Source organism: Triticum dicoccoides, chromosome 5A (assembly GCF_002162155.2).
Source record: "Triticum dicoccoides isolate Atlit2015 ecotype Zavitan chromosome 5A, WEW_v2.0, whole genome shotgun sequence".
NCBI classification, from domain to species: Eukaryota; Viridiplantae; Streptophyta; class Magnoliopsida; order Poales; family Poaceae; genus Triticum; species Triticum dicoccoides.
Genome location: NC_041388.1, coordinates 591,893,795 through 591,904,463, shown reverse-complemented (window position 1 = coordinate 591,904,463; position 10,669 = coordinate 591,893,795).

Sequence of the window (10,669 nt, the reverse complement as noted above, 5' to 3'; positions counted from 1 at the left end):
CCCCCTTTGGCCCTCACTAAGCTACGAGAGAACCAAGCGCTGGCGACTAGCGGGAGAACCCGGCGTTTGTGCATCATTGCCTCTATGCCTTTCTTCGATGCATTCTCCTCCCTACACGGCTGTACCCATGCATGGAAATTGGAAAAGGTAAATGAGGGAGTCCTCCTCGGTGGAGAACACTGTATCGTAGATGCATGTAGGCGTGTAGGAGCTGTCAGTTCCTCACAACGGCAAACCAGACACTTCCTCCCCAAGTCACCGTGGTACTCGCAAGTGATGTCGTAGTGCCGCGTCAGCATTACCTCAGCGTTTTGTTTGCTTTGCCAATCAAAAAGGCTCGCCCCAACATTAACGTCTCCTTTGTTTCAACATGATGAAAAATCATAGAAGCACAAGTCATAAAAAATGAAATGACATGCTGATGACATCCTAAGACAGAGATCTTCCCTATCTGATGCAACGGCATCGAACCGTCTGATCTCTTCACAGTGTTTTCGGGCAAAATTTATTCCTTCCAAGGAAAATATCTGGGTCTCCTCCCTTCACTTCCGCCGGCTACGTAAGGTCCACCTTCAACCGCTAGTCGACAAGGTTCATGGCAAACTACTTGGATGGAAGGGCAACAACATTGCTAGAGCAGGTCGATTGGCTCTAGCCAAGTGCTCCCTGACCTCAATCGGCACCTTTCACAAGACGTTCATCCCTCTGCCGAAGTGGGCCAATGCCAAGGTGGATCGGGTCACGCACAATTTCATTTGGGCCAGGGATGACATTGACAATGCCAGTGGGGGGCATTCGCTTGTAAACTGGAAGATGGTCTGCCGCCCCAAAGGGCTTGGTGGACTCGGTATCGCTGACCTGGAACACTTTGAGAGGGCGCTCAAATTTGGCTCGATATGGCTTCAATGGAACGACCCTGAGTGGCCATGGGCTGAGTCCCAACTGCCTTGTGATGCTTGCGATTTCGCCCTGTTTAGAGCCTCCACGACAATCACCATTGGCGATGGGCATACGGCCTCTTTCTAGCACGACAACTTGTCGGGAAAGGGGGCACTACGACAGCAGTGTCATGGGTTGTTTGCCATTGCAACTAGAAAAACAGATCAATGCACGATGAGCTCCTAAATGAGGCTTGGTGCTGCGATGTGGCCAAGATAAATACATTGGGCCAACTACGGGAATTCATTGAGTTGGCTTCTACCGTTACCTCGGCCAATCTCGACCCTAACACATCTGACGCCATCTCTTGGAACTGGAACCCCAGCAGTGAATATTCGGCTAGCTCGACCTATCAGGCGCAATTCCTCAGATCATATCCGAGGTTCTCGAGCGACAAAATCTGGAAGGCGCATGCAGAGCCAAAATGCAAGCTTTTCTCCTGGTTGGTCCACAACAGGATCCTAACGGCTGATTGACTTGCCACGCGTGGCGGGCCGCATAACCCTGTCTGCCAACTTTGCCTTTGTACCCTTGAGAACATAGAACACCTATGCAAGACCTGTCTGTTCACGTCAGCAATCTACAACCTTGTCCTGACTTGGGTGGGAGAGCCGTTGGCATTCGCTCCGAATGCCACCTTTCCTCCCTCCCTAAATGACGCCTCGTGGGATGATGGCCTCAAGAATACCGACAAAAACTTGAGAAGGCGATGCAGCAGCTACCTCATCTATATAATGCGGAATGCCTGGAAGGAGAGGAACCGACGAATCTTCAAAGGCGCAAGATTGACTTACATCAAGGTGGCGCACCTACCTTCGAGGAAATCATGCAACGCGATCTGGCCTTCCGGCCAAGAGTGATCCAAATTCATGAGTAGTTAGCATGCGGTACTTAGTGTGATCCTTCGGATCTTGGGGTTTCCAGCATGTCCCCTTCAAAACATGCCACACTGTACATATTTTCCTCCACTTAATGAAAAGACAGCGCTCCTGCTAGTCTCTTAAAAAAATAAAAAATGGAATAACATGTGTCCTGGTGATGTAGCCATGTCATTAAACCTTATTAACAAATACTAGTGTCATGCTCGTGTTGTGATTGCATGATTCTTGATAGATAAACATGGGTCTTAGATCATTCTAAGAGGCATGTGCCTTCTAGTTGTCTCCCATTATCTCCCTCCTATTTGGTTCCAGTACCAAGACAGGAGAAAGGAGAAGGGTTTGGGTGGTTGCACATGCACTCACCATGGTGATGGAGCCTATAGTGATAACTCGTCATGCATGTGTTGTTCCTTTTTTTGGCCTTAGAGATTGATGTATGGTTTCTCTTGTGCACTTTTCTTTAGAACGATTTTCCCGTTGTTGCCATTTTATGTTTTTACCTAGATGCAATGGTTTTAATCCTTGAATTACCATGCCACCTAGATTAGTTTAGTTTTCATTGACAGATGTCCCTGAAGGGACAATTTTGTTTTCATTTGTATGAACTAAAAATGTTTTAAATATTTCCTATATAAACGGTATGCTTGATTTAACTTCTTTATATGAGTAAAGACGTTTGCACGGTTACCAATATATAGAAAAATATAAGTCTCATACGAAGTTCATTCCCTTGGCATTCAAATATATCATGGGCTAAAGCACGGTCTTCATGATATGTTGTATAAAGTCATAATGTTTGGACTTGTGCTTGACCATCTGAAGAGGAGCCTCAGCATCATTGCAGCATCTCTCCACCTTCACTCCAGTTAAGATAACAAAATCCTCCTCAATAATATCCGTGATCATCTCCACATCTGGAAAGTCTGGGCTAGATGTGTCCCCATCTGAAGTAGTACATGAGGAGTGTGGGCTAGGTGTGTCCTCATCTGAAACGCGCGGCATGGTTCTAATCTGTGTGGCGATGCAAAACATGCCGGAGCCCAAGTTAAGCAAATGGAACTCGTGTATCACTGTCTTGTTATCATCAGGCAAGTCAAGATAATCCCAAGCATGCTGCGGCGTCGGCGACTGCTCAGCGGTGTTCATGGCAGAGAGGCCCAAGGCGCACAACCTGGGAGAGGAGCTCTCGGGGTTGCAGTCCGACAGGCCCAGCCAGAGCTTGAGCTCGGGGACGTGCTCGAGCCCTGCTCCGGTGCTCCCCCTAACCTAATTTCGGAGGGGTATTTTTGTCCCACGAGTTTGTTTTTTTCCTGGCCCGCCGTAGCCCAGATCCAAGCCTGCCTAGCCCTGTATAACCCAGACCGTATACGTACAGTGCCCTGGTCCGAAAAAAATATCACACGACCCCACGTCCACGTAAGACCTGCCGAATCCAATCATTCACGCAGCTCCATCAATCTAGCGAGCATTGACGCAGCTCCATAAGTCACGTAGTAGATCTCCAGCAGCGGCTATCTCGTCGCCGGGGATCTCGTCGGACAGCGGGCGCGACAACATCGTGAATCTCCAACGAGCGCGCATAGGTACCCCATCCCGCGTCTCCCCTCTAGCCTCGCTTGCGGCAACATCGAACGAACTGCCGCCGCCAGTGGTAGTGGTTAACCTAGCGGGGCGGGTAACCTAGCTACCTGGTGGCACATGCGATCGTGGATCTTGTTCCGGTAGTGCAGCTCCACGTGATCTGGGTTCACGCAGAGGTAATCGTAGATCAAGCTAGGTTTTGAGATCGTGCAGTTCCTCACGATTGAAAGTGATCACGACGGGTGCCGTGCCCATCTTCCTTACTAAGTTTGGCAGATCTGAACGGCCTCGGTTGCGGTTGTTTACATAACATCCGTGATCGTGTGCTATGTGTTGTATATTTCATCATTGATAATGTTTGCACATGTGATGATACATATTATTGGTTGTAGGAAATGGCGGACGAGTAGTTAACTGATATCATGGTAGACATGGAGTTTGGAGAACTGATGAAAGACTGGATAGAAGATTGGTCAGATGATGAAAATTCAGATCGTGAAGATCGGTCAGAGAATGGGAACGAATGGGACGATCTTAATGTGAGTGGCATTGTCATGTTGTAATTTTTTGGTGGCATCCGACAACATTAAATCTTTGTGTTGAAAATTTATAGATCGATGAGCTTGATGATGATCAGGATAACAACTCGGAGCTCTAGAATGAAGATTACATTAGTCAGGTACGTAAGTGAAAAATTTGTTGGCATGCAAATTGAATTTGTTCTGGAATATTATATGATAAGTAATTTTGTATTTGTGTTGTATTTTTCAGTTCATTTCCGAATGTCATAATGCGTATGACTATTATGGTGAATTCGACGCGGAGACAGGCCTTAACAACGAATCATTAGATGCACCTGATTCTGGGGAGTCCCAGTCGTCGGTCATTGATGACCCACAAGTATAGGGGACCTATCGTAGTCCTTTTGACAAGTAAGAGTGTCGAACCCAACGAGGAGCAGAAGGAAATGATAAGCGATTTTCAGCAAGGTATTCTCTGCAACTACTGAAATAAGTGGTAACAGATAGTTTTGTGATAAGATAATTTGTAACAAGCAACAAGTAACAAAAGTAAATAAAGTGCAGCAAGGTGGCCCAATCCTTTTTGTAGCAAAGGAAAAGTCTGGACAAACTCTTATATGAGGAAAAGCGCTCCCAAGGACACATGGGAATATCGTCAAGCTAGTTTTCATCACGTTCATATGATTCGCGTTCGGTACTTTGATAATTTGGTATGTGGGTGGACCGGTGCTTGGGTGCTGTTCTTATTTGAACAAGCATCCCACTTATGATTAACCTCTATTGCAAGCATCCGCAACTACAACAAAAGTATTAAGGTAAACCTAACCATAGCATGAAACATATGGATCCAAATCACCCCCTTACGAAGCAACGCATGAACTAGGGTTTAAGCTTCTGTCACTCTAGCAACCCATCATCTACTTATTACTTCCCAATGCCTTCCTCTAGGCCCAAATAATGGTGAAGTGTCATGTAGTCGACGTTCACATAACACCACTAGAGGAGAGACAACATACATCTCATCAAAATATCGAACGAATACCAAATTCACATGACTACTAATAGCAAGACTTCTCCCATGTCCTCAGGAACAAAAGTAACTACTCACAAAGCATAAACATGTTCATAATCAGAGGGGTATTAATATGCATATAGGATCTGAACATATGATCTTCCACCAATTATACCAACTAGCATCAACTACAAGGAGTAATTAACAGTACTAGCAACCTACTAGCACCAATCCCGGACTTGGAGACATGAATTGGATACAAGAGATGAACTAGGGTTTTGAGATGAGATGGTGCTGATGAAGATGTTGATGGAGATTGCCCTCTCCCGATGAGAGGAGCGTTGGTGATGACGATGGCGATGATTTCCCCCTCCGGGAGGGAAGTTTCCCCGGTAGAATAGCTCTGCCGGAGCTCTAGATTGGATCCGCCAAGGTTCCGCCTCGTGGAGGCGGAGTTTCGTCCCGAAAGGTTGCTTCTTATTTTTTTTCTCGACGAAAGACTTCATATAGGAGAAGATGGTCATCGGAGAGCCAACAGGGGCCCACGAGTTAGGGGGCGCGCCCTAGGGGGCGTGTTGGAAATATGGCCTAGAGGCAATAATAAAATGATTATTATATTTCCTTGTTCATGATAATTGTCTATTATTCATGCTATAATTGTATTGTCCGGAAATCGTAATACATGTGTGAATACATAGACCATAATGTGTCCCTAGTGAGCCTCTAGTTGACTAGCTCGTTGATCAACAGATAGTCATGGTTTCCTGGCTATGGACATGGGGATGTCATTGATCACGGGATCACATCATTAGGAGAATGATGTGATGGACAAGACCCAAACCTAAGCATAGCACAAAGATCGTGTAGTTCGTTTGCTGTAGCTTTTCTGGATGTCAAGTATCATTTCCTTAGACCATGAGATTGTGCAACTCCCGGATACCGTAGGAGTGCCTTGGGTGTGCCAAACGTCACAACGTAACTGGGTGACTATAAAGGTACATTACAGGTATCTCTGAAAGTGTCTGTTGGGTTGGCACGAATCGAGACTGGGATTTGTCACTCCGTATGACGGAGAGGTATCTCTGGGCCCACTCGGTAATGCATCATCATAATGAGCTCAATGTGATCAAGTGGTTGATCACGGGATCATGCATTACGGTATGAGTGAAGTGACTTGCCGGTAACGAGACTGAACAAGGTATTGGGATACCGACGATCGAGTCTCGGGCAAGTAACGTACCGATTGACAAAGGGAATTGAGTACGGGATTGATTAGGTCCTCGACATCGTGGTTCATCCGATGAGATCATCGAGGAGCATGTGGGAGCCAACATGGGTATCCAGATCCCGGTGTTGGTTATTGACCAGAGAGTCGTCTCGGTCATGTCTGCTTGTCTCCCAAACCCGTAGGGTCTACACACCTAAGGTTCGGTGATGCTAGGGTTGTATAGATATTAGTATGCAGTAATACGAAAGTTGTTCGGAATCCCGGGTGAGATCCTGGACGTCACGAGGAGTTCCGGAATAATCCGGAGGTAAAGAATTATATATGGGAAGTTGTCATACGGTCACCTGAAAGGTTCGGGGGCATATCGGTATTGTACTGAGGCCACCGGAGGGGTTCCGGGGGTCCACCGGGAGGGGCCACCTCTCCCGGAGGGCCTTATGGGTTGTATGAGGAAGGGATCCAGCCCAAAGTGGGCTGGGGCGCCACTCCCCCTAGGGCCCATGCGCCTAGGGTTGGGGGAAACCCTAAGAGGGGGCACCCCCTTGCTTGGGGGGCAAGCCCCCCTCCCCTTGGCCGCCGCCCCCCCTCTAGATCTCATCTAGAGGGGGCCGGCCCCCTTCCCCCTTCCCCTATAAATAGAGGGGTGAGGGGAGGGCTGCAAAGGACATCCATGGCCCAGCCCCTCCCCTCCCCAACACATCTCCTCCTCCGTCACGAGCTTGGCGAAGCCCTGTCGGAGTACTGCTGCTCCACCACCACCATGTTGTCGTGCTGCTGCTGGAGCCATCTTCCTCAACCTCTCCTTCCCCCTTGCTGGATCAAGAAGGAGGAGACGTCACGCTGACCGTACGTGTGTTGAACGCGGAGGTGCCGTCCGTTCGGCGCTAGGATCTCCGGTGATTTGGATCACGTCGAGTACGACTTTCTCATCCCAGTTCTTTGAACGCTTCCGCGCGTGATCTACAAAGGTATGTAGATGCAATCCAGTCACTCGTTGCTAGATGAACTCGTAGATGGATCTTGGTGAAACCGTAGGAAATTTTTTGTTTTCTGCAACGTTCCCCAACAGTGGTATCAGAGCTAGGTCTATGCGTAGTTCTCTTTGCACGAGTATAACACAATTTGTTGTGGGCGTAGATGTTGTCAACTTTCTTACCACTACTAGTCTTATTTTGGTTCAGCGGTATTGTGGGATGAAGCGGCCCAGACCAACCTTACACGTACGTTTACGTGAGACCGGTTCCACTGACTGACATGCACTAGTTGCATAAGGTGGCTAGCGGGTGTCTATCTGTCCCACTTTAGTTGGAGCGGATTCGACGAAAAGGTTCCTTATGAAGGGTAAATAGAAGTTGACAAATCACGTTGTGACTTTAACGTAGGTAAGAAAACGTTCTTGCTAGAACCCTCTTGCAGCCACGTAAAACTTGCAACAACAATTAGAGGACGTCTAACTTGTTTTTGCAGCAATTTGTGATGTGATATGGCCAAAGTTGTGATGAATGATGAATGATATATGTGATGTATGAGATCATGTTCTTGTAATAGGAATCACGACTTGCATGTCGATGAGTATGACAACAGGCAGGAGCCATAGGAGTTGTCTTTATTTTTGTATGACCTGCGTGTCATTGAGAAACGGCATGTAAATTACTTTACTTTATTGCTAAACGTGTTAGCCATAGTAGTAGAATTAATAGTTGGCGAGCAACTTCATGGAGACACGATGATGGAGATCATGATGATGGAGATCATGGTGTCATGCCGGTGACAAGATGATCATGGAGCCCCAAGATGGAGATCACAGGAGCTATATGATATTGGCCATATCATGTCACTATTATTTGATTGCATGAGATGTTTATCATGTTTTTGCATCTTGTTTACTTAGAACGACAGTAGTAAATAAGATGATCCCTCATAATAATTTCAAGAAAGTGTTCCCCCTAACTGTGCGCCGTTGCGACAGTTCGTTGTTTCGAAGCACCACGTGATGATCGGGTGTGATAGATTCCAACGTTCACATACAACGGGTATAATACAGATTTACACACGCAATACACTTAGGTTGACTTGACGAGCCTAGCATGTACAGACATGGCCTCGGAACACAGAAGACCGAAAGGTCGAGCATGAGTCGTATAGAAGATACGATCAACATGAAGATGTTCACCGATGTTGACTAGTCCGTCTCACGTGATGATCGGACACGGCCTAGTCAACTCGGATCATGTCATACTTAGATGACTGGAGGGATGTCTATCTAAGTGGGAGTTCATTGAATAATTTGATTAGATGAACTTAATTATCATGAACTTAGTCTAAAATCTTTACAATATGTCTTGTAGATCAAATGGCCAACGTTGTCCTCAACTTCAACGCGTTCCTAGAGAAAACCAAGCTGAAAGACGATGGCAGCAACTATACGGACTGGGTCCGGAACCTGAGGATCATCCTCATAGCTGCCAAGAAAGAGTATGTCCTCGAAGCATCGCTAGGTGACGCACCCGTCCCACAGAACCAAGATGTTATGAACGCTTGGCAGACACGTGCTGATGATTACTCCCTCGTTCAGTGCGGCATGCTTTACAGCTTAGAACCGGGGCTCCAAAAGCGTTTTGAACGACACGAAGCATATGAGATGTTCGAAGAGCTGAAAATGGTTTTCCAAGCTCATGCCCGGGTCGAGAGATATGAAGTTTCCGACAAGTTCTTCAGCTGTAAGATGGAGGAAAATAGTTCTGTCAGTGAGCACATACTCAAAATGTCTGGGTTGCATAACCGCTTGACTCAGCTGGGAGTTAATCTCCCGGATGACGCGGTCATTGACAGAATCCTTCAGTCGCTTCTACCAAGCTACAAGAGCTTTGTGATGAACTTCAATATGCAGGGGATGGAAAAGACCATTCCTAAAGTATTTGCAATGCTGAAATCAGCAGAGGTAGAAGTCAAAAAGGAACATCAAGTGTTGATGGTGAATAAAACCACTAAGTTCAAGAAAGGCAAGGGTAAGAAGAACTTCAAGAAGGACGGCAAGGGAGTTGCCGCACCCGGTAAGCAAGCTGCCGGGAAGAAGCCAAAGAATGGACCCAAGCCCGAGACTGAGTGCTTTTATTGCAAGGGAAGTGGTCACTGGAAGCGGAACTGCCCCAAATACTTAGCGGACAAGAAGGCCGGCATCACAAAAGGTATATGTGATATACATGTACTTGATGTGTACCTTACCAGTACTCGTAGTAGCTCTTGGGTATTTGATACCGGTGCGGTTGCTCACATTTGTAACTCAAAGCAGGAGCTGCGGAATAAGCGGAGACTGGCGAAGGACGAGGTGACGATGCGCATCGGGAATGGTTCCAAGGTCGATGTGATCGCCGTCGGCACTCTACCTCTACATTTACCTATGGGATTAGTTTTAAACCTCAATAATTGTTATTTAGTGCCAGCTTTGAGCATGAACATTGTATCAAGATCTCGTTTAATACGAGATGGCTACTCATTTAAATCCGAGAATAATGGTTGTTCTATTTATATGAGAGATATGTTTTATGGTCATGCTCCATGGTGAATGGTTTATTCTTAATGAATCTCGAGCGTAATGCTACACATATTCATAGTGTGAATACCAAAAGATGTAAGGTTGATAATGATAGTCCCACATACTTGTGGCACTGCCGCCTTGGTCACATAGGTGTCAAACGCATGAAGAAGCTCCATGCAGATGGACTTTTAGAGTCTCTTGATTACGAATCATTTGACACGTGCGAACCATGCCTCATGGGTAAAATGACCAAGACTCCATTCTTAGGCACAATGGAGCGAGCAACCAACTTATTGGAAATCATACATACCGATGTGTGCGGTCCAATGAGTGTTGAGGCTCGCGGTGGCTATCGTTATGTTCTCACCCTCACTGATGACTTGAATAGATATGGGTATGTCTACTTAATGAAACACAAGTCTGAGACCTTTGAAAAGTTCAAGGAATTTCAGAGTGAGGTTGAGAATCAACGTGACAGGAAAATCAAATTCTTGCGATCAGATCATGGGGGAGAATACTTGAGTCACGAATTTGGCACACACTTAAGAAAATGTGGAATAGTTTCACAACTCACGCCGCCTGGAACACCTCAGCGTAATGGTGTGTCCGAACGTCATAATCGCACTCTATTAGATATGGTGCGATCTATGATGTCTCTTACCGATTTACCGCTATCATTTTGGGGCTATGCTTTAGAGACTGCCGCATTCACTTCAAATAGGGCTCCGTCAAAATCCGTTGAGACGACACCGTATGAATTATGGTTTGGGAAGAAACCTAAGCTGTCGTTTCTAAAAGTTTGGGGATGCGATGCTTATGTCAAGACACTTCAACCTGAAAAGCTCGAACCCAAGTCGGAAAAATGCATCTTCATAGGATACCCTAAAGAAACTGTTGGGTATACCTTCTACCTCAGATCCGAAGGCAAGATCTTTGTTGCCAAGAATGGGTCCTTTCTAGAGAAAGAGT